Here is a 25,603-nt window from a genome sequence, read left to right on the forward strand (position 1 = left end):
GGGTCCGTCCCTCCAGCCAGTTTTTAACCCAGCAGAGGGTATTCCCATCCAAGCCATGGGCAGACAGTTTCTCCAGGAAAAACTTACCTTAACTGCTCGCTCACCATCACTTGGATGGCAGCACTACAGCTACGTGTTGTGCCAGGTAAAGCATTTCAGGAGCTTTAACTCCGAAGGAAGAGAACTCGGGGCTAGATTGAGACACGATGAACAGGGAAGGTGGTGTAGAGCTGCATCTGATACCCCCCACCATGTGTAATACACGTGCAGAGTGGGAGGATGTTACAGCCACCACGGACAATGCAGAACAGTTAACACTTTCCTCTTGTCTTGGTCATAAAACCTCAGCACTTTATCCCCTTTTTTCCCCCCATGCCTGCATTTTGTTTATATACATGCATCTATATGCACACATACAACACACTATTAAATAGGTATTTTATCATGTGATTTAACTCTTTGCAGTTGCCCTGAGTATTTTGGAGGCGAGAAAGCCTCACATGCAACTGCCACTCGTCTTGGTCATAAAACCTCAGCACTTTATCCCCTTTTTTCCCCCATGCCTGCATTTTGTTTATATACATGCATCTATATGCAGACATACAACTGTTAAATAGGTATTTTATCATGTGATTTAACTCTTTGCAGTTGCCCTGAGTATTTTGGAGGCGAGAAAGCCTCACATGCAACTGCCACTCCGTGCTCTAAGAAGTGTTGGTCAGGAAAAATGCAGGGAGATAAATTAATTTTTGGAAAGAGGTTATGCAGTTATGTCCACACACTGTGCCCTTTATTAATCTAGGCAATTTCACATGATACTCTGAAACCAGCATTATTTTGGAGAAGCTGGTTTAGAACAAGAAACACTGTAGAATCACACACAATGAAGAGAATACAGCCATCCTATTGGGTATCACTAGAAGACAAACAAAACCCTTTATCTCTGTCTATATCCAGTTCCACAGTGTGAGGGGAAATGCAATAAAGGGATCTGACACTATTGACCTGGCAAGGCAAAATCTTACCTATTAGTTCTTTAGGTAAACGTTAGTGCCCAAAGTGCAAAGGAACAGAAAACAGGACTACTGATTTTAAGTACAAACCACCCATATGCTGCATGGAGCCTAAACATGGGACACCACTAGGTTTCCATTAAGTGATTTTTGGATATTGTTGAAAGCAGAATAACAAACTAAAAGCTAGAACAGATAAGGATTTTATTTGCTGGCAACCTTCTCTCCCTGCCCCTCCTCCCCCCTTCCCCCCCAGCTGCATCTGATACCCCCCACCATGTGTCATATATGTGCAGAGTGGGAGGATGTTACAGCCACCGGGGACAATGCAGAACAGTTAACACTTTCCTCGTCTTGGTCATACAGAGTTTAAATAAGCTGGGTTTAATTTATTTTTCGTATTTCAGAGTTTTTAAAACCAGACATACAGATAAAACATTTTTTCTCCCATCTCTTTGCAAAAAACTTCCATATTGAACTATGCCAGTTTTTAAGTGAAAAATATCAGGCAAGCTTAGACATATTTTGATGTATAATCAAAACTATCACTGTAGAATTTAAATAAGCTGGGTTTTAATTTATTTTTCATATTTTAGAGTTTTTAAAAACAGACATAGAGATAAGACATTTTTTCTCCCATCTCTTTGCAAAAAACTTCCATATTGAACTATGCCAGTTTTTAAGTGAAAAATATCAGGCAAGCTTAGACATATTGTGATGTATAATCAAAACTATCACTGTGTTTATCTTCATGTTGCAGAGCATCTTATACACAGCACTGTGGGAAACCTAGACTGGAAAGCATCTGTGCTTTCAGAATGAGCATTTCATTTGTTAAGGCTCACACTCCTTCAATTTACAGAGGAAACATTCACCTAAAGAAAACATCTCTGCCATTGAAAGCCACCTCTGAATTTTAAAACAGTTATCAGTTCATGGCAAAGGATTCCCACGGAATAAGAACTTAAAGAGTGTCCATAACATCTCCCCCAAAACCCTCACATCCTTTCATATTTATAAATAGCAGATTGTATATTTATTAACATTTATCTATAATTATATAATTTTATATATAATGTATTATTATCTGTACCTTGCTTTCTGACCTTGTTAAGTTATCAGCTCATGGGAAAGGATTCCCATGGAATAAGAACTTAAAGAGTGTCCATAACATCCCCCAAAAACCCTTCACATCCCTTCATATTTATAAATAGCAGATTGTATATTTATTAACATTTATCTATAATTATATAATTTTATATATAATGTATTATTATCTGTACCTTGCTTTCTGACCTTGTTACAGCCCAAACTTAATTCTTTCAGGGTGATTAGGGTGTAATTTTCCATTTCAATAATGTAGGATGCATACAACACATACAACTTTAACATCCTATACCCCTCGATGCACCAAGCTTTGCCCAGAACTGGAAGAGCTGCACCAGACTAACACTATTTTAGATGACCACAGTCAGATGCCACAGGGCAGCCAAAAGCACAGCAGTGGAACGAAGAGCCACGAACCCCCCTTGTGCAAACCCCCACTTACAGATCCTCTGCACAGACATACAGCCAGTGTGAAAGGAAGTTGGCCAAAGCACAATCTAGTTAATTGCATTCACTGAATACACGTATTGAAAACCCTCCTCTGAAAGACACTTCAATGACATATTTGGTCCTTGCCTTCTCCCATTTTAAAAAAAAAAAAAAAAAAAAGGCATTTAGCTGTAATCAGTTCTTTGTTTTACAGAGTTCGGAGAACATTTTTTTCTTTCCTTTGAAGGCTACTTGTTTGAAAGATCAGGTGAGACTTTGCCAGATAGTGAAGATGACTTCTAGTGCAAAGCAGAACTTTTCAATTTTGCTCATAGATTTTTTTCTTGTATGCAGGCACCTACTTTAGAAGACACATTGATTTGGGAAGCAGTAAGTACCATTTGCTTATAATTAAAGACTGCCTACATTGATTAATGTGCATGTATATAGAACACACAAAACAGAACACAGGGAGGAATGAAGAAAAAATGCCTGACCTATTGGCAGAACAAACAACTCACTTTCCCCATTTTCTCTGATGACACACTGTTTGCCTGGAACATACCCGTCATGTACATTGCAATTCAATACAAGTTCTTGTAATCAACAAAATCATTAACAGAAGAGACCATCTCCTCCTGTGCCCTGGGTTGTGGATGGTAGGTTTTAATTTACTAAATGAAGACAACCTCACTGAGAGGAAGATCCTCATTTTGAGAGAGGCATGCTCTTGGGCACCTGTGTTATCAGCCAGCTTCTCTTGCCAAATGCAGCTGAAATCAAGAAGGTCAAAAAAGCATCTCTCTCCCTCCCAGAGAACAGCTTGACCTCTCCCACCTGTAAGTTTTAATCAGTCCAAATGAACTGACCTCCAGTCTTCTCCAGTTTGTTTGTACAAGGCTGAACAGCTACAAAATAACCACCTCCCATAAAAAGACTGCAATGTTAAAGCAGAGAGAGGTGAAGCCACTTAAGAGCTTACCCCTCTTTGCTTTGGTATTCTTGAGTTAAATGATTACATTGAAGTCTACCTGTCAGCAGCCCAGCCAGAAACACAAAGCCGAACTCTAGCTCCCAATTTTATCCTCCCACTTCCACATTTGGAATAACACCTCACACTATCACCACTGCAAGGAGTAACAAGGCTTAATGCAGGGGCCATGGGCAGAAGAGCTGTGCAAAGTAAGTGAAACAGGGGACAGAAGAGCATACACTTCAGTGAGATGTGAACAGGGAAGTGTTTAAAGTGGGATAAGGAAAGGGATGACAAAACCATAAAGGGAACACTAACGCGGCTCTAAATATTTTAAGGATTACTCACATGTGTTCAGAAGGTAAGATTTATGAGTAGAAAAAAGCAGACAAGGGATTCGATGCAACATACTGATCAGCTGGATAAGAAATGCAATACCTTGGTTTCACGGACACAATTCCCCTGAAGCAGCAGAGCTGTGAGCCTTGGAACCAATCGTGCACAGTACGGCATCCTTCTTCTGCAGTCTTTGCAAAACTCACACAGTTTGGCTCCTTCTTTCAGGTCCTCTTTGAAAGCTTCGGGCTATTTTACCATACACCAACCCTGAAATAAAAGTTATGAAGGTCTTTAACCCAGCTATTAATTTTTCATTCTTAACAGTACCATTAAATCAGCCAACCCCCTCTGTCTCCTAGCTTTCAGGTTGAAAAAATTTGAGAGTTACACCAGGTTACAACACTAAAAATACCGCAAAGCCCAGGAATTACTGTTATATTTCCTTCCCCTACTCTTTCTGGAGAAGAGTCATGGGTGACCTGTAACACTGCACACACAGAGATATTTAACCTTGAGGCCTTATGTGCATCTCTGACTCCTTGTCATAAGCTTTTCTCTTCTACTTCCTGTTGGAGGATCCTGTGGAGCAAGTGGGGAGAGCATTTTGCAGCTCCAGGTTCTTCTCGCATTAATATTTTCTCCCCAAACTACTGCTTCTGCATGAGCAGTAACCAGAGGTGCACCCGAGAACATGAAAGCTGGCAGCAACACCAACACTCAGCAAGGCTGCTCTTCCAGAATGTATAGTTACTTTGAAGAGAATCACTGCTGTTTAATTCTTCACATGAGAACGGGGCTGGAGCTGGGTATTTGCTGTATTCCTCCTTAAAAACAGATGCAAACCCAAAGTATCATAAATATATCCTGCCACTGACAACCCTTTTCTAAGGCAAGATAACCCATCTAAGTGACAGATCCACATCTCCATCATTGGCTGTGATTCACAAGGCTGTATTCTGACGGGTGAGCCATTTGCTCAGCTGCTGTTAGGCTACAGCTGATAATTCAAGTGCATTCAGAACAGAACATTTGCTGAATTCACCTCTGTGCTTTTCATGACTCTGAGATACAGGCTTTGCCATTCATCAGGTTTGTCAGCTTATTTGGGCACAGCAGAGGCCAGGAGACTTATCTTTGCTCTAAGCAGGGAAGCAAAGATCCATACTGCAGTGCACCAAGCCAATTCTCCTCTTTAGCTATCTGTGCAGAAAATACACCACCTTCTGCACTGCCCTGAGCTGCTGAGCCCCTACCAACTGCCCTTCTTGAAAGCAACCTGTCACTCTCATTACACAAGACACTTGCAAACATATTATTCCCTGGCAAAAGATGCATTACAGGGAGCATACATTTACTCTAAACGGAATGGTCTTTTGTCTATTAAAAATGATAGAAAGTATCCATCAACCAGAATTTGGCCCCAAGTTTGACCTGCACAAACTCAAGTAGCACAGTTCACTGCTGCCCTCAAAGATTAAAATGATCAGATCAAAACAGCATCCAGGAAAGAAAGTTGCTCATCCTCATTGTAAACACAGAGAAGCCCAAATAATCATTTCTTTGAACAGTATGACTGTGACCAATCAAATTCTTTACAAATCAATTTTTATTAGGTATACTTGTCTGTATTATTTCATAAGGACACAATAAGCAACACAAATATAGAGATAATGATAACTATATTTAACCAGTATTTTGCAAAAACCAAAAAAGCATACAGGCTATATTAGTACATAAAGATTGGGTTAGGCTGCATTTTTGATCAAGATGAACCATGTAAGGATACAATAAGCAACACAAATATAGAGATAATGATAACTATATTTAACTAGTATTTTGCAAAAACCAAAAAAGCATACAGGCTATATTAGTACATAAAGATTGGGTTAGGCTGCATTTTTGATCAAGATGAACCATGACATTAGAAATCAAGTATTGAAACTATTTGCTCTATTCACCTTGATTTTTCCAAAAGAGTTCTCATATCTAAGAAACTATTAACCACTGGAAGGAAAAAAGCAGGTCAGAGCAGGACAGGAAAGGAACCTCTTAATCTCTTCTGTCCTTGAAGAGATACAGCTGTGCCCTATCGCAATAGGTAGCTGTGGGAAATAGTACTATTTCTTAAGGAGATTCTAATCTCAAAGCAAAATAAGGATCTTATCCTTTCTGGTAACCTTGAGTATATCTACTCTTGTAAAATGCATCATGGCTTATGTCAGGGGACAGATTGTTAAGAAAAAAATAATTAAGTGAAATGTATGCCTAAGAATCAGACAGGGAACAAAGTATTGATTATGTGGAGAAGCAAAGGGAGAACTTGAAATGGTGGCAACTGAAAGAAGCCCAGCACAGTATGCATGGAAAGAGTTTCTGGTCATTATGACCAGAATTACAACTCTACAAATAAACAAGGTTGGTTAGATTTCTAATTACCCAGGTTAAGATGAACAGGATTACCCTATATCCGATACACTTATTGGGGAAGCCCACAGCTATCATTTAATTAAGCATCATTTTGACTTCTGCAGAATTTGTGTTGACAGGATTCTCAACTGCATCCCAGTACTTCTCACGCAGTTAGCTCCAGCGAGGTCAGGGGAGTTAAAACAATTAAGTAGTGGGAAGGAAATTTAGATCCACTGTCTTCATAATTTTGAACAGCCATCTGACCACTCATCTATAGCTCATACCTTTACAACTTACTGAACCGAGGAGAAAGATCTTGGAAGGCATCAGGTCCTCATTTGGATCAAGATCTTCATGCTATACTTTCTTTAAACAGAGAGTTTGCTGGTGTGTGGCTGAGCAGAAAGTGGATGATCTAACGTACTGCCAGTTAATGTCCTCATGTCTTCTGCAACAGAACTCAGCTTGCGTGCTCCTTGGTTGCTTGGAGTTGTTATGGTATGTGTCACTATCATTTTCCTCCCTACATGACTTCAGAAAGTAGGATGTGTGCATGACAAGATGGTTAAAGGGAGAAAACCAACAAAGGGCAGAAAAGTGCCACTGGAAAAAGTGAGTAAGTAAAAGAACAAGTTCAGAGTCTTTCAATAAGTCTTTATTACTTTTCTTAAGACACCCAGAAACTGTGCTTCATTCAAAGTAGCAAACTATGTATTTTAAACTACTTCATGAGTTAGCTGAGTCTGGTATTTGAAGAATGAGTCTGCTCAGCATAAGGAAATTACAGTGGAGAAATTAGCTACAACATACTTGTAAATTGCTGACATTAAAAAAAAAAAAACCAAACAAAAAAGAAAGGGAAAGCAAACATTGCAGACTTACTGGTATATTTCCCCATATTTCCCCACAAGAAACAAAACCACCATTTATCAAATTTGGGATCCCTGTGAAATTCTAAAGAAAGCTGCAATTAAAGAATTAATGATGAAACACCCGTATTAGCAGCTGTCATGTTCAATGTAGTAATTAAGCAACTCAAAGCTTTTGTTAGAAAGGTATAAACACAACCATCCCTGTTTTACAGGCAGGAAAGGAATATGAAAGTTAATCATTGTCATCACCTAAATATAAACTCAGATGTATATGACTCCGAGTTTCATTCTCATTCCTTTGGATTATGCTTACTAGATCAGTTCCATTAAATTTATTCTCCACTCATGACACAGAGAAGGGCAGCAAGCACACAAGCTCCTTAACTCTGTGTACAGTTAGTACACAAAGCACCCTGTGGTTACTGAAGTAAATCGGAATTCTATCAAAATACAATATGAAAGATTAAAAGCACATCTGAGAGCAGGGAAGTCTGATCAATTGACTAAATCCACCAGTTTGTCAAAAATACCTTCCCCATGTGCAAAAAGGATAACTTCTCTACTTCACCAGAGGGCCAAAAAGGGTGCAAAAGTAGTACTGCTATGGAAAATATGTAGGTATAATACATTTATGTAAATATTTTTCCTAAATTCAACAGCCAGTAGATTTTCTGCATCTAGCTGTAAGCTGTCCTGGAAGAATTCCATCTGATTTTCACCTGACTTACTGAGTAACAGTGGTGGGATAGAAGCTGTGAATTGATATATGCAAAAAAAAGATTTTACAAAAGCTTTCTTGAGAAAAAAGTGACTAAGAATGCACAGAGAAATAAGTCATAATGTGCTAAAAAGTAGATGTACAACTTTAGTTGTAGCTCCTTTAATATGTGCTCGATACGTTTCCTTCTTTATCTTGGACAAGCACCCATAAAAAGAAGAAACAATTTAAGTAATCATAAGAAATAAAAATAGAATGAATGAAGACAGATGATTTTAATTAGAATTCTAGTACTAGAACTGCCCATATTTATCTGAGCCATTGAGGGCAGAAAAAGGGATTTTATGCATGTTTATAAAAGCTATCACACCATGACTTACTTTTTTTTTTTTTAAAGTACAGTTTATGCTGCTGCCCTCTATCATACGCATAAGCAAGTCCCAAACGGGTAGCATCACTCCTAAGAATAAGTACAGATACTGGAAAATCTTCCTAAAAACCCTGTCTACAAAAGAGAAAGTTCCAGACTCTGGTTTTGTTCTTGCTGCAACACTGAGCAATCCTGACATTCAACGCTGGGGAAAAGAATGAAGTTTTTGGGTGGGCAAAAGGTTATCACTATTATCATTCTTTACACAGACATACAAACTGATTTTTGCAGTGCAACTGTTCTATCATTTAAATTGAACTTTTACAAGAGAAAAACACTCCTTTAAATAAAGGAAGGGACGTGGAGAGCTTTATTCTGGTCAAGAAGTACTGACATTACAGGTCTAGGCAAACGGCAAGTGCTTATAGTCAGCCTCCTAAATCCAAATATATCACTAAAATTAGAATCTACAGACACAAACAGAAGACTAAGTTGTGCCCTGATTTAGTCACTGATAAAAGAATTATATTTATCAACATGTGGCACATCTGGAAGAGTTACAGCCACGAACCGGATGGGGAATAAATCAGGACAGAATTAGACCTCTGGAGCACACAGCTGTATGGTAGCCAGATGTGCTCTCTGTCAACAAACATAATCCCTTTCGAGTCATTGACTCCATCACCAGCAGAAGTGTCATTATTAGCCAACGCTGTGCAGGCAGTTTCACTAATGCACTCCCTTGGTTTCAGGGATAAACACACGTATAATCCTGCGCTGCACAAATCCCCCACGCTAAACAGGAGTCAGGCAGATTGGTCAGACCACCCAAACTGAAGGTCAAACAGTGCAACTCGTAAAATGTCCAGACTGCAAACCCTCTACTCACGCTGGTAAGCCAGGCTCCTTACTTTCAGTTCATCAAGTCAGTGGGTAACTGCTTGCCAGAGGATTCACAGCTTCGCCTCAGAATAGCAGAGGCACTTTTATCTCAAGAAACATGAAGCAATTGCCATAGTATATGTGACAATAAACTGGGGCAAAACAAACCGCGAATTTATACCTAGAAATACCACAGCCATCTCAGAGAACTGTCTCCGATAGATACCCAGACTGTACAAGATAGTTGCAGAGCCTGGACCATGTTCTATGTTTTGTGATTAAAAGAGCAATGATTCTTCTCTGGAAGATGATGACAGATCAGGTAACCCTGCAAGCTCTTTCCTAGGCTTGATATATGCTACTTCTAATTTTCAATAGCTACATAATGCATGGAAAAGACAACTAAAGTTTTACTTCTCAATGTGGATGAAGAGTACAACACTCAGCTCAAACAGAAGTTCAGATTCCTCCACTGCTAATCAAGGTAATCAGCATTTCACTTAAGTTATTGATGCCATTAGGATTATTTCTGGAGAACAGTATCACCCTAGCCTGTTTAAGGATGACAAAACATGACTCACGGCAATTTTATACAAGTATCACTTGCACTCTGAAAACAAAATAACCCAATGCATAATCTTTTTAATAAAGGAAAGCAAGTTTAAAGCTTCTTGACTGGCACTGCTATGTCTATGGAAGGAAGGAGCTGGAATGCCTTCCTAATTGATGAAGGAAAAAGCAAACATCAAATCAATGAAATGAGTTAATGTTCCCTGGAAATGACACTGAGGAGGCATTCAGAAATGTTTTCAAGGTGTATTATGCTAAAGTGACCAACATTTTGTACTAGGCCACCAAAAAATTCTACCATATTCAGTTGTCTGGCTTTAGGGATGGGAGTTTCAATTCAACAATTTAAAACATGATAGCTGCTCTTAGACACATGAAGATTACCTAGAGGTATACCATCAGAGGTATATAATGTTCATAAAAGGTCACCTCAGTGGTTCATACTATGTCCGTGGGAGAAAGGTGAATTACTTTCAGACAGGTGAATTATACTGACAGTTTTATTTGGCAGAATTTATTGGAAGAGATGAACAATTTTCTCTACTGATATAGAAGAACAACAGGGGAGCAAGCTTTACCATTAAAACCGGTATACATTTGAGATTTCTTTATGGATTACATTTTTCTAGGTTTAACTCTAAACTAAAGAATTTTTACCTTATTTCTTAATGGGAGAATTGTTCTCATGCTGTGCGTTGAGGCGTGTGTCATATTAATAAGCACTATGGAACTTCTTTCTAAGGCATGCCTGAAAATGGAGTTAAACATCCTGGTCCTAGGTTGAGCAAATAATGCATGAGCCTTTCCCAACACCCTTGTGAAACAGCTGCACAGTTTAACTGGTTTACAGACAGCTAATTACAGAGACAGGCACACTGGGGATTGGCCTACTCCTGGTACAGTGTCTTCTCCCAGCTTTAAAAAGACACTTGCATGGAGCTTCACAAATACAGTGAAATATTAGTGCTTGGTTTAGAAGCAGCATTAATTCACATTGCTTCCCCAGTGAAGGCTATTATTTTAATAGCTAGTATGAAATCCCAGGACTATCTTCTAAATTCTGTAAGTTAAATACAAGTGTTTCATACGCAGACAATAAAAGTCTACCCTGCTTCATATCTTCACTGGAATATCGAGCTCTAGAACATTTTATACTGTATACATGACAACATCACTCTGCCGAACACAGAAGAAATGCAGAGGGATTATTAGTCAGGAAAATCTTTAGCAATCCAATACATTCTTTGCTGCAGCTGTTTTCAGAATGGAAGTGATCATTACTCAGACTTGCCAGAATCCCTAACGGGGCGGAAAGTCATTCACAGTTCAGCATTTTCTGCCTAGAGACTGTCGGAGTCATGGTAGGCATGGAAAAAATCAGCACATTAGAGAGATTACGTAGGAGCAGAAATCTCAACTGGAGAAATAGGTAATTTTCACAGCACCTCCTTCCCTATTACGTAAGTGTTCCTAAAATAACAGAAATATTAGGCAAACCATTTTTTTGGTGGTGTTTACGAGTGTAAACGGACGTTTTATTTTAACTTTAATTTTGTATTTTATAGCAGAAAAGTAAGTTTAATGCCTGGTGATATGACAATAGCTAAGGGGCAATGAAAAAATCCCCTCCAGGGCTGCGTAAATGGCAATAAGAATAACAGAAATTGATAGGTATGCTTTCCCTATAGAATTAGATCAGATGATTGGCACAGGACACAGCAGTGTGAGAAGATAAAAAAAAAAAAATACACGTAAGGAAATCACACCGGAGATCTGGAGTAATTCTGGGTGCTGTGCTCAATTTTGCTTCTCCCTTTTACTTACCATGGAAAAATGCCAAGAAAATACCATCACCATTTAGCATGCTTCCCTCTGTGCACAACAGAAGCACTACCAGCCATCGTGAAGGGAACAGCTGACCTTCAACTTCTAGCCTCCAGAAAACCAGTCTAATTGGTGCTACAGGATTTCTCAGCAAGCTCTAGACTAGTGCTCACTGTACAGCTCATAAGTTGTATCAGGGCTTATAGCAGTCCATGTGAAAATAAACTGTTTCACTATAAACAACAGTGTTGGTTTCATACACCGCCTGTAATATTGAATTTCTAAAAAAAGAGTTCCCAAGCTGAGAATTTTATACATAATTGGATTTCAAGTAACAAAATTAGAGAGGGGGAAAAAACCCAGTAACAGTATCAGCCCCAGTTCATTTCTTGCTTATTTACATCTAAGCAGTATCAAGCAACTGAGTTGGTTATTTTAGAAAATGCCTGTGCTATTTCATTGAAATTACTAAAAGAAAATTAAAAGTCCCTTGGGCTAGATGAATCTGGCCTGAAACGATCACAAATTAGCCTTATCCACAAACCCTTTGATTCAGGGACAGAACATTTCCAATCATGAGTGGCAAACTCAGCATCCTCTACTATCTACAGCCCCCAGAGCCCCGCTCCCAGGAGCCAGGCCTAGGCACAGGCAGGGCAGAGCCAAAGGAATTTGTTTGCCTTCGGTTTCTTATTGGAGTGAGGCTTTAATCTCTGAATGTTTGCAAAATCCTGCCTAACAACGACAGCCTTATACCTTTTCCCTCCCGACAGCCATTTTGTTTTATTGGGGTTATCGAGGCAGGATTACTTAGGAGTTTATTAACACAAAGCCACCTAGAGCATTTAAAAAAAAAAAAAAAATCAACACACTTATCTATACAGCTAACATCATCTTGGGCTAACAATGATTTTCTAGCTAGGGATTCACATTTCCTTGTTAGTGCTAAAAGCTGACTCACCTGCTGAAGCAGGCCAGGCTGGCCATTCCAGCATCTATTGCAGCATCTATTGCTCTGCTGACAGGACACAAAGAGACAATACAAACCACTTCTTTAAGGAACTTTCTGAAAGTGAGAGAAACACTGCCTTTAAGGATTTGGTGCTTTAATTAGTGGGGAGAGGAAGAGGCGGGTCCCTCAGCTGAGGCCGCTCCTCTCTCCCTTGTTCCCCCTCAGGCCATGGGGCCGATGGCCCCACCCTAATGCCCGGGGCCGCCATTTTGTTTTCCTTCCTCAGGCCAAGGTTCCAGGTCGCCTCTACAGCGGCCTAAGCAGGGTGGTGCCGGCAGGAATGACTGCTAGTTCCCACCTGCCCCGCTGAGATGCTCAATGTGCCATAGGGAGGATGTATTTGCAGTGAGTTCTCGTTAAATTACCTCATGAAGACCCAGGTACTGGGAGTTACAGGTGATTCCTGTGGGGAGGGCTGAGCTCGATGCTGTTGCTGAAAAGGCCATGAGGGAGACCAGCCTCCATGGTGTGTGAAGTTAGAGCCTGAGTTCTTTTAGCTTCATCCTGTTATGCTGCTTGTTTCTTAAATCAGAAAAATTTTTGGGCAGCCTTGTGTGCTTACACCTGTGTCAGAAGTGGCACTGCCTCCAGACACAGGTTGGCCTTGGTGCTCTCCTCAGGCTGGGAGGAGGTGGGTGGTGAGGGCTGGGGCTCAGGGCTCTTTTACCTGAGGGATGTTACCACATGCCCCTTCAGAGGGTTTGGTTCTGGAGAATATCCAGGGGAGCCTCTTTACTGACTTCTTGCTGCGTTTTAAGAGACTTCTCTGCAATCTGTTGTGCCAGTCACAGTCAGAAGGGTTTCAACCTGAGGTAAATGAGAGTGGATGGAAAAAAACACCTTTAGCAGGAGAGTGGGACTTAACAAAAAAAATAAAATTTGGGAAACAAATCCCAAATATAGCCATTTCTTTGCCACGCAGAATGAGCTAGTAGTGCTGCATTTTGCAGCATGTTATGTTACTTTTAAGGCCTAGCTCACCTTTATTTCTGTGCCTATCTGACAGATTTCCAATGCTTTATTAGGCTTTCCTGGTTGGAATTGATTTTTTTCTTTAAAAGTTTTTTTCCCTGATCAAGGATTTTTCTGCATTAATGAAGCAGTATGTTTTTGTATCTATAAATGGAATAGCATACGCTACACAGCAAGTGAATGGGGAGCAATAGAGGAACTTCTGAGAAAAAACACCTCTTCCACCAGCAGGATCAGCAAATGGATGGAGTCAAGAAATATTTTGTAAGACATCAGTGTGGCAGGAGTGCTGTGTATGGGCAGTACCTCATTAGCCTTAGGTTACCATAGTATTTGCTTTGTGAACATTGTCCTGTAATTCAAAACCAAAGCGGTATTGCTTTCTTGTGTTTTTTTGGTATTAAGTTAGAAAAATGTGATATTTAAAAACATTTTTCACTTTCTGTATATATATATATTTTAATCCTTCTCAAGTTTTCTGTTGGCAGTCCTGTAAATGTTACTGGTGGTGTGGTGTTGCTGATCCTGCTAATTGCTGTGTAGAACTCAGGTTGATTTAGTGAGCTCAGTTGTTGTTTTGCTGCTAACACAGATATCCATTCCCTCTTTCTGGCTTCCTACCAACCCGTGGTGAAAGCTTGCTGAATAAGAATGTTTGGCTGCCCAAGTTTAACTCATTGGGGTTATTTTAAAGATAAAATGCATAATGGTGTTGTGTGTGAAACATTCAGCTTTAATCCTTCAAAGAGACATTTAAAAAGAATCAAACCTAAAGCAAACCTCTTGTGCTAGATAGTTACAGCCTGAGAATCCTGAAGCCCTCTCGGAGGAACTCTGCTTCAGAGAGGTGGCAGTACAGGACAATTAGATAAGAATTTGGTCGCTAGATGAAAGGAAAAGTGAACTTCTAAACCCTTATGGGAGCAGCACAAATTGATTTACCATGAAGTGCAAATGATCAAAATGAGTAAAATGCAAGTATGGAGCAATTTTGCTGCCTTCTTTTTTGCTTCTCTTTCCTTTGTCCAGAGGCAAAAAGATAACATTGTGCACTTTAGTAATTTGTTTTTTAAATTGAAGATTTGTATATGGTTCTAAGCAGTCTGTAGCAGTTACTTCACCCACAAGTTACCATTAGGACTTCACCCTCAGGGTATTTGTATGTGAAAGCAATTCTCAGTAATGGCAAGAAGACCCATCTGGTTGACTGAGCTGTAGTTGAGCTTGGTATTTGTATTTGTTGGTAAAATATGCATACAGAATTCCTGGGCAGGTAGTCTGAGGAGAAAGGAGATGTGCTTGCAGGTCAACTCCTGACTTGAATCAATGTGGCTTTCCAAGGGTCTGGTACAGGCGGAGTTTTCCTAGGGTGATGTTAATGCCTTATGTTTTAAATACACTGACCCTGAAAACCTGGCTACATCATTGTCAGAGAAATAACGTTCAGAGTTAGGGCCATGCAGCCCAGGTGCTAAATCGTTTTGCCTAAAGCTTCAGTGAGTCTTACATCATGCGGTAGGTTTTGCAATGCCTCAGTCAGATGAAGGCCTTCAGATGTTTACGCATTTGAAAGAAGTTGGCTTCTAATTTCTGTACTGAATGAAGTGCTTGAAACTTTAAGTACCCATTCTGCTGCAGGATGAAAACAAATATGAGACTTAAGTGCAAACATTCCCTGGGAACAGTATAACAGGCCTGCTGTTTTTCAAATAGTAAAATTTTTCCTAATTGTTTCCCTTAAGAGACTAGTTAGAGCAGCATAAGCACCTTTCTAGCCCTGTTCACAGCTGTGGGAAGTGTGGCACAGCTGTGTTGTATTATATCTGAAGGTAGGACACTGGATCTTACTCAGCAGCTCAGCATGCCAATATTAACCTAAATGTTTAGGATGAGAGTTGCAGTCTCACTGTTTTAAAAGTTTTTTCCTGATGTGCTTCCTTTTTTTTTTCCTCCATTGGTCAGTGTTTTGCTAAGGATGCATGTTTCTGGCTGAAAGAATCCTGCTGGGTCTGTCTCTGTGTACAGATACACCCAGTAAACCTGGGCAGACAGTGAGCGAGTTGGGCTCTTAGTAGCTGAGGCAACGTGTGACCTGTGTCCTGCTTCCTCCGAGAGGCTCAGGTAGAACTTTTTAGGTTGAAACCACAGAGCAAGCCTGGGAATGAACTCCTCACACTGTGGGAAGTAGCAGCTGAAGCAATGGGTAGAGGAAGGACATAGTCCTGATTGGTGCTGATAGAAATCAAGGAAACTGGGTAGGTTGTGATAACAAGGGAGAATGAGGTCAAAATGATTTTTACATCTATATCTTAAAAGCAACAGAAGCTTCCAGGAAGGTAGAAATTGAAGAAACATAAAAAAGGGATAGAGAGTGGCAGGAGGATTCATTTGCTGTGTGAATTAGCGCGTAACATAACGAAGGTTAGATGATTCATCAGTGAGGCACAAGTGCTTTTCAAGGCCCAGGCTACCTACTGGGAAGCTCCCACTGATTTTTTTTTTTAACTGGTTTTGGGTCATGGAAAACTGAGACGACTTCTGATGAAGTTATGCATTTTTAAATGTGATAAGCATATACAAAAGCTCTTCTGTGTGATTCCTCCAGGAAGCAGTAGGAATACAGATGAAGTTTTTAAAACAAAGCCCTGTGCAGGTCAGGTCATGTAACATGGGAGAATTGTGTATGAGATCTTAAATAGGCATATAATTATTAAACCAATGATTACTCTTGCTGGAACAGGGATAATGTTAACAAATTTGTATTTGATTTGTATTGTATTTAACAGCAGTTAGCACAAGACTTCTTGGTCATTATACAAGACCTTATGTATGATTAATAAAAAATTAGTAAATTTACTTGGTGAAAGAACATCCTTCGAAATTTGAACTATCAGGCCATCCTTGAAGATGTGCAGAGTTTAAATTACTACCAAGCTGGGAGAAACAGAAATGCTTTTGTTGACATGCAGGTTATATGCAATCTTCTCTTTCTGTCCCCATGTTGACTGGGTAGTTCTGCTAGGAAGGTTTTGTCATAATGTTGTTATAATGGTAGCATGGCTTATCCTGCTGCTTTGATCAATGCTTTTTGTGTTCTATCCCTGCTCTGTTTTGATGTGATCCTGTTTCCTGGGATTTGTGTGTCAATTGTTTGCAAACATACGACTTGGAAGGTGTAACTGTCACCAGTTACATTAATATTTATAGTATATTTGGGGTGTGTGTGTGTGTGTCCCAATGTGTAAACGCTGCAGCAACTCAACAGCCATTATTTATATGCAGTCAAACAGGATGGTTCATAGGTCTGTGGCATCCAGTGCTGAATCTCAGAGTTTGATTACAGGAGACTCAGGAATTCGAGGTGACTACCTGACATACCGAGGAGGGGTTTATGGAGGTGAACTTAAGAGGCTGAACAGTAGCAACACATACCTTTTAAATAACTTTTATTCCCAGAGAGGTCTTAAATCTTAAAAAAGAGATGTAGTAATTTCCACCTTATTTTACAGGTGGAGAAACTGAGGCACAGAACGATGACAGGTCCTCTCTATCACTACAGTGGAGGGACAGACCTTGTAAAAGAACTTGGATTTTTTGAGTCTTAAATTGGCGGTTTCTCTAATGACATTGGAATATCAAGGTGGACAGTAGTTTTCAATCTCAGCTCTTGAAACCTCCCTTCCAAATTTCAAGGGACTTGCATGAAATTTTTTGTGGGTCCATGTGCAGGTTGCTATGTGGTGTGCACAAACCTGATTTTCTTAAATCTTTTTGTGGATCTCTCACGAATAGTTTGTGGTCCCCCTCCCTGCCCCCCAGAGGAGTGCGAACCACAGGATGAGAATTGCTGGTGTAGGAGTGTTATTAGCCCAGACTGCCAGGGCTGAAGTGTGAAGGAAAATGTGTTTGAAAGCAGGTCTGGACTTGTTAGATTAATGCTCTACTTTGCTCCTCAGATAGCTGCAGCTGAAAAGCTTAAGTGGAATTCTGTTGTACATGTCTCACTTCAGACTAGGTCAGAAATGGAAAGTTTTGAGCTTTTATTTGTGGATGCCACCTGTGTGCCCACAAGTGGTACAGGTTGGGGCAGGGATGGGGGTCTTCATGTGGGCAGCTGTGCTTGTTGCAGGAGTCAAAACTGGGAGGAACTTAGATGGTGACAGGCAGACACCCCTTTAGTGTCCTGGTATTTCAATAGTGGTTTGCAGCTTGTGTTCAGGAACAGCTTTAGCAAGCTTGGCCATTGCTGGGATTATCACCCCAGTTGGAAGTGCTGACAGAAAGCTGCCTGCCAAGTGCAATGAGTGTGGGGTTTAAAGGAAAACAGGCTGTGTGGACAGTGTGTGGGATTGGGAGCAGGGATTTAAGCCTACATATAGAGCTGTGGGGTTGTGGAATGAAGGGCTGGACAACGCTATGTAGGCTTTATTAGTGGGTTTTTAAAAAAATAAGGTTTTTGAAAGATGAAAATAGCTTTTGAGTTGAGGCTTTTAAGCTCTGGCTGAAGCAAATATATGCTGGTATTGCAAGGAGCAGCTCCAGAGTGTGTTATATTTGTTTTTTTCCTTTTGGAATGTAATTTATTTTTCTGCAGATTCTGTCCTCTTCCAGCAGATTGTTTGATAGCCTCAGTGTAGGACTAGGAGACTGCATGGAAACTGTAGCTCTCTTGCTGGCTGTTTCTGCATGTTTAGATGAGGTCGGTGGGACATTAATCCGGTTATGAAATGAAGAGGTTGTCCATGGCAGAATGGCACCTGAGTGCATGGTCTGAGTGTTTGTGTATTTGCTGTTAACTTGGGCCGGATATAAAATGGGAACAGTAAATCATTCCTTGTTATCTATCTGCAGCTGGTTCTCTTTGCTCTGAATTAAATACCAGGGGACTTGCAGTGGAGTACAGCACGGATGATGGAAGTCTGGGTCGAGCAATGCCTTAGAAAAATTTTGTGGAAAAAGCTCTCAAAAAGCTCTCATTATTCTCAACAAGCACACCATGCCCACCCAGCACAGAGCTGTTCCGTGGTGGTATCCATGCTGGTCCCAGGGCAGAAGCAGAGTGCATCAGTGTGTCCTGCATTGCATTGTAATGGCTTTAGTGGGTCTGGTGTCTGAGTGACCCGAGTACCTGTTCTAGCTCTAGGGTTCCCAGGCAATGGTGCAGAGGGTCTGGTATCTGAGTGAGACTGCCCTGACCCTAGCTCTAGGGTTCCCAGGCAATGGTGCAGTGTGGGCTAATCTCAGATCTTGGTGGCTTTTCTCCCTGAACTACAATATGCAATACCCTTGTTGAGAAAGCCATAGTTTTTTCATGATTTTTTCAGTTCCAAGTTTGATGATGGGAGAAAGTAGATCTTCTAGAAGAGCACGGTGGCCTCTTAGTTCAATGCACTTCTGTTTAAAAATCTGGACTCAGTTCTTCACTTGGGACAGGAGGATTTCCAGTGTCTAGGGCTAAGGTCCATCCTCACACTTAACTGCCTCCACACCTTCATTGCGTGAGGGTGGCTGAAACTCAAGGGAATCCAGCTTGACAGGAGCAAGTGTGACTACTCTGTAATCTCTGTGTCAACTGGTGTCACCTAAGTGGCTACAGTTTATTCATCTCTTTCTCTATGTGCTTTGGGATGAACAATTTTTCACCATTTCTCTGTGACAGAAACGGAGTTTACAGTTGCAAGGATCACAGTGTGACCCGTGTCATTTGGGGGTAATTCATACAAACAAAGGCTGTGCAGATTTGATCATCTTTCCCCAGTTGTACCTGGTAGCACCATTAGTAATACCCAGTGTGTGCTCCTGTGTCCCATGATACCACCGATCAGGAGTTAAGGACTGTATTCAAGTAGCTGTTCATAAATTTATGACAATAATTGAAAGTGGAAGTTGTCTTTCTTGCGATGAAAATCTGCATCGTGTATGTTAGAGCTTACAGCTTTGTATCCAGAATTTAATTTCTCTTCTACAGAAACAAATCGATTTTTTAAACACTGAACTATTTCAATATCTTTGTTTACCTCTGATTCATTTGTATAAACATGGCAAATTTAAATTCTAACCACCTTCAACCCTTCACCCTTCTGATAGTAATGAATTCATAGTGTGTTCCAGTACCACTCAGCGCAGGCTTAATCAGACCATCAGCTGTGGATGTTACCGCAACATCTGTGACGTTTGCAGAAAACCTGTAGGAGCCTGACGCTGTATGAAATCGCTCTCATTACACAGTTCATTTTGAGATTGTAAGTAGCCATGCTGCTCAGAAAACAGGATTAGGGTGAAGTATTCTATTAACACACTTAATCCATAACTAAAATAATATTCATTACTCCTATCCTGTTTTAGGAGACAAATGTTTTATTTAAGCTGAGAATGACCTTTCTGAATAGGACCCATGTAGTCACATTATAAAATTGAAGTCCATAATGAGAAAGATTAGCTGGAGCTTGTAATACAGCGAAATTATGTGTCAGATAGGAGGCAGCTGTGTCAGAGGTGTCACCACTTTGTTAGAGAGCTGCTCCTCTGCAGCTGGCAGGGCTAAAATTGTAATTTCTTTCTTTAAAAGTCGCACTGTGGTGTATGTTGGAGACATCCAACCGCTGTGTCTTCCCTGGGTATGTCTGAGTTAGGCATTAGTCTTTCAGACCATTGACTGTCTGCTGGTATTTCCACAATGTCTGTCGGAGCCACAGTTTTGGCTCGCGCTCCAGGACTGAGCTGGAGGACTCCAGAGCTAAAACAATGAGCGCCGACAGCTTCAGCGAAAGAGCCAAGCTCCTGTCGTGGGTGGCTGTCACAACACATATGCTTTGCGTGTTCGCTAGAGGATGGACATGAACAGTAATGCTGTGTTTTTCTTCATACACAAAGGCTGTCTGTGGGCTCTGTCAGAATGACTTCTTCTGGATTGGAAACAGCGGCGGGGTCTTTGTCGGCGAGTGTGCTGTGGGAGAGTCGTGCTGGTGGCTGCCTTTAATTGAAGGGAATGCAAAATGGCTGCCTGTCTCTCCCCCAGAGCTGCGGCGTCGTGCAGAGAAAAGAAAGGCACGACAGCTATGCACTTACCTTGCACAACTAGCTTGCCTGAACTCTAACCTTCTCCTACTGCTAGTCTCAATTAGGATTAAAAAAAAATAAATTATATATATATATATTTGTTAACAAATTAGTAAAGGTTTTCTATGACTGGAAACATTTTAACAGCCTTTGGGTACCTTGGCCATTTGAGACAAAATCTTGCTGGAGCAGAATGAAGCTTCACGTTTTTTGTGCTGCTTTGGAAAAAGATTTTGTGACAATGGATTTGCAGGGAGGGGAGGCAGAGAGGCATGAACACGTGCATCCCTTTGCTTGTAGTTTGTAGCCACAGCATGACTGACTTGGGTGTGAGATGTTCCATGTTCAGTTATTGTGCTCACTGATTCAGAGTGGAGTTTTTCTCATCCTGCATCACTTCAATTGAGGCTGAGCAGGAACTAGAATAAGAATCTCCCCAATTCATTTTGTCCAACTCAATATGCTGAAACGTTCTTTTTCTGAAGTATAGAGTCAGCATATGGGGGAGGAAAAAAGAAAAGATGGTGCTGATGCGGGACAGGAGGGAGTGGGAAGACTAGGAATAGAAAAAATAGAGGTGAACTAAAAAATCAGGTAAAAAGTTAGAAGTAAGAAAACTGAGGTAAAACTGCTGTTTTGTACAGATCTTTGTTATATACATGAAGTCTTGCTGAATGTCAGTGCCTAGCACAGAAAGAGGAAGGGGAATGGAGGGAAGGAAAACATCAAACAAGTCATTCTGTAACAGTTTCTAGATTTAGGGTTTTTTTCATATTATTATGAAAGAAGAAGTGGCAGAGCAGCCCAGTAACTGGTTTGGATAAGGAACAAATAAGGCTGGAGTCAAATAAGACAAATAGAATTTTATATGAGGACACACTCAGTTCTGTGAAGCTTCCTGAGGCAATGGGCAGAGGAGCCTTCAGGGTTTCTTTTCTGGTAGTGGAGATTTTCTGATGCCAGAACCATAGAGGATGGCCATAAAGCTGACTTTTGCAGGTGCTTTCTAGTATCTGCTTGGAGTCAAGAATATCTGGAGACCCTCCTGTGGCAGGCCTGTATGGTTGTGAGAAATGAAAGCCCATCTCTCTCTAACAGTTTACTTCAGTTTCTGGTCCACCAGTTGCCTTCCTGTCTCTATGATAGTATTTGTTTAAACTAAGATTTAAAATATATGAAAACATTTTGGCATTTTTTGGATGAAGGTGTAGTTTTTGTGTTAATGCTAAGCTGCTGGGGGAGAACAATGACAATTATGTATTTTTAAACTGATTTTTAGTTGAGATTAATCTCAGAAACAAGGGATAAAAGTAGATAACAAGAAAAACTTAAAAATTTGTCAAAAACATCAATGAGACAAATGGTTCAGTTAAAATGCATTAATGTAGTGTTCAGATATCCTTTCTTCAGGACTGTGTTCCTGTGAAAAGCTGTTGTCTCCTTCAGAATTTTCTAATCTTCCTCTATTAAGCTTTCACGGGTTGTTCAAAGATGCTGTAGAATATCTATCATTTTCTATTATCATTTTATAGGCTTTTGTATGTCATTTATGAAGAAACTATTCAATTTCATCTGTAATAGATGGTATGTGTCTGCTCCGCAAAGGATCTGTATGCAGGTGCCAAAGATCTGGGGTATCGTGCAATCCCCTTTAAACACCTTTCTGGGAAATCAAGGTAGCAAAAAGCCCTCCATAAGAATATGGCTTTATTGAAACTGTGCTTCAGCATGGGAACAAACACAAACCTTGCCAGACCAGCAGTCCTTGTTGAGTACGCTCTGGTGTTTAGTGGGTTGGTTTAGTTTGAGCCGGAATCAAAACCTCTGATTACTGTCAATGAAAAGTGATTATATGGGCTGTTTGCCTCCCGTTGGGCAGGACAGTGAATACCCTGCCACGTTTTGAGTATTTGTGAGGAGCTTCATTTCATAAATAACAGGCATGGGGGGTTTACACCATGGAATAGTGATGATAAAGGTGCCAAATCATTGGTGCCTTTTGGTTAAAGGGAGTGGGGAGAGCTGCACCTTGAGCTGCTGTGTCTGTGGCCCTGCTTGGCTGAAGAGGCCTCTGGGAGCACTGGGCCCCTCTGCTCAGGCTGGGGGGCTGTGGGGGGCTGTGCCCCAGGCCGTGGGGGAGAGCAGAGCCTGCTGCACTCTCTGGCCTGGGCACTCAGCTGGAAGGTAATGGCAGGCCCTTTGGGGGGTGACCCGGGAGGGTTCTTCTCACCCTCTGTTATGAACAGGCTGATACAAGTGTTGGTTCTGGGTTTGTGGTTTAAAAAAATAGGAAGGCAAAAAGAAAAGCCTTGGTTGTAGAGATTTGATGCAGCACGAGGTGGCAGTAATGCTCTACTATTTTGCATTCACCCTCCTGCAGTTGAACAGACATGAAGTTAGAACTGCAGAATGCAAAGCTGGGATTTTTTTTTTTCCTTGGAGATTACTTCATCTTCCCTCTGGTGCCCTACTCATTCCTCCTGGTTTTCCCTGAGCTCCGGGGGGTGGTGGGACTAAGCATTTATGCGTGAACCAAGTCTCAGTCCTGAGCCTTCTTCCTGAAAAGCCCACAAAACTGAATCCATTTGAGGTTGATGCTGTAGGAAAATGGCTGGGAGTGAGTTCCTAGGATTAGTTAAAATGTGCTTGCCAACCCTGCTGTCACTGGGAGACCTGTGCTGCCAACAGGGCCCGTAGAGCTGCACGGGAGGTCACTGTAGAGGTGGCACAGACAGATCTAGGTGCAAGGAACACTCAGTCACGCTACGGCACAGATCTGATTCTCTGTTACTCACTGAACAAAACGGGTGTTTTTCTCTGCTAAACTCTCTAGAGATCTTCACATCAGATCTGGTTATTGACCTCTTGTAGGCTTTGCTCAGCAGTGGCACTGTGCTGGCCATAAACACCATTGTTTCAGCTGACCAGCAGAAGTTTAGTTTGGTGTGTGAATGCCAGATCTGTGTCATTGTGGAGTTGCTCTCCTGACCTGGTGTCTTGCATAGACAGTCCCTGCTAATGACTCATTAATTATTTCCATTATGGCTCCCTTCCTGAATTTGCCAATACGGTAAAATACGTATTGCAAATGAGAATTTAACAGAAAATGGGCTTTCATTCATTCAAAGATACTATTTGCAGTCCTTTTGTGAGTAGGTCTGGAATTAATTACTTTAAAAATATCCTGATATTATATGCAGAAGGGAAAAAAAGTACTAGGATGATGAAACTTGTTCACAGCCATCAGACACTATGGTACAAGCACTTATCTTGGGACAATTTCATATCCTCTTGGCAAATTTGGGCAGGTAGGTGGCATACATCTGATTGCAACACACTGCCTATTGCTTTCCTTCCAAGCTGCAGTCCAATTGGTCTCAAGCCCAGCTATGAGGCATCTTTTCTTTGTCTGCGTTGGGAAGATAGCAATGTTTGAAGGTATTAGGATTTGAGGGGGTTTTGGTTTGTTTTTTTCCCTTGTGGCCATGTTTTCTGTTCCACTTCTAGGGTGGTATCACAGTCTCTGTAAGTCTTGTGGGACAGAGTTGGAAAGGATTGCAGTGAATCCTTTTGCCATTTCACGTCCCTGCTTTTTGTCTCCTTCACTGCTCTGCAGTGGACACAGTTATCCTTTCTTCCTGACACATGCACAATTGCTGCTTTTTTGCTGCACAGTTTTGATAAAGTGTGCTAGCTTTTCTAGAAGTCTCTTGAGTGTGTGTGGATTCCCCTGGCGTGTTGGTAGCTGTGTGTTTGCACAAAGGGCTGTCCAGACAGAAGCCTTGGGTGTGTTGGTGGTCAGTGTAGTGATGGGTGTTGGGCTGGGCTCACCTCATTCCTTGAGGTGAAGCAAGCCCCATGTGCAGCCGGCTGGGTCCCGGCAGATGTCACTCTTGGCTCGCGGGAGAAATCTGTGCTTGAAGGACTCCCCCATCCTGTCTGCAGAGCAGCTTTTCCCTGTGCACGCTGCTGTGACGCTGCCTTGTGTCCTGGTACAGGGGTTTGCTTCAGCTGCGTGTATCATGGGAGGAAAAGAGGATGGTGTTCCTGTGGTTGTGTGTGCAACGTGTAACTGCCCAGCGTTACCGGCTTTTGGGAACACAAATTTAGTTCAGTTTGAGACAGCTGGTTCAGAGGCATCCACACCCTGTCCGTGCAACGACATGCCGTGGCTTGAAAAGCATCTGTGATTTGCTTGTATCTGTCTGATTAATTTTCTGAGTAAGCAATTATATTTCCACAGTTATTTGTGTGTATCAGCAACAACATTAAGTTCTTGCTGTATTTCAATATGTAGCACCTTCCAAATGTGCAAATGATGCTACCCTCATCCTTCTAGGTGACAGGTATTGAGGGTTAGCCTTGGGTTTCATGCCTTGGGTCTTGTCACCAAGGGTTAGCCAAATGTGGCCAAGGTTAGTTAGTGACACTTAGTTTGCAAAATGAAACAAAACTGAAAAATTGCCCCTTGTCCTGCCGTGTCCCACAGCCTTTCAGAGCTTTGTGAAGGGTCTGGGTTGTAAGATGGTATTTTGGCCCTACTGTGGGAGGAGCCAAGGCTTATTGGACTCAGGATAATTGTGGAAGAACATCTTTCTACTGACTGACTAGAGATTTGCCTTATTTTTCAAGATTTTGCTAGGTTCTTAGAAACTGGGCCATTTCTTAGAGCAGCTTACTTCTGTGTTGCTTAATACAGCCTAAAGCACTGTTTGACCATGGACAATATGTGGTGTTGAGTAATATCAAAGTCTGTGTGGGTATTTTTGACATACATAAATGCATCCATATGTGTTTTTTTGTATACAGTAAGAAAGTCGTATCATTGCTCAAAAAAGCAGACTGTAGCTATTAAACATATGCTAAAGCTCAGAGTTTCCATTAATTTAATATACCATGCGTAGCTGGAGAATATACTGTACAAACAGGAGATTCCCGCTCGGAGCAGAATTGGGATTTGGGATCTCATATGTTTTGTATCACTTCCTTGTCCTGACTCCAGCTTAAAAGTATTGAAGTGCTTTTTGGTAAAGTTCCTCCCCACCCACCCCCCC

Source organism: Calidris pugnax, unplaced genomic scaffold (assembly GCF_001431845.1).
Source record: "Calidris pugnax isolate Ruff unplaced genomic scaffold, ASM143184v1 scaffold133, whole genome shotgun sequence".
In the NCBI taxonomy this organism is placed as follows: domain Eukaryota; kingdom Metazoa; phylum Chordata; class Aves; order Charadriiformes; family Scolopacidae; genus Calidris; species Calidris pugnax.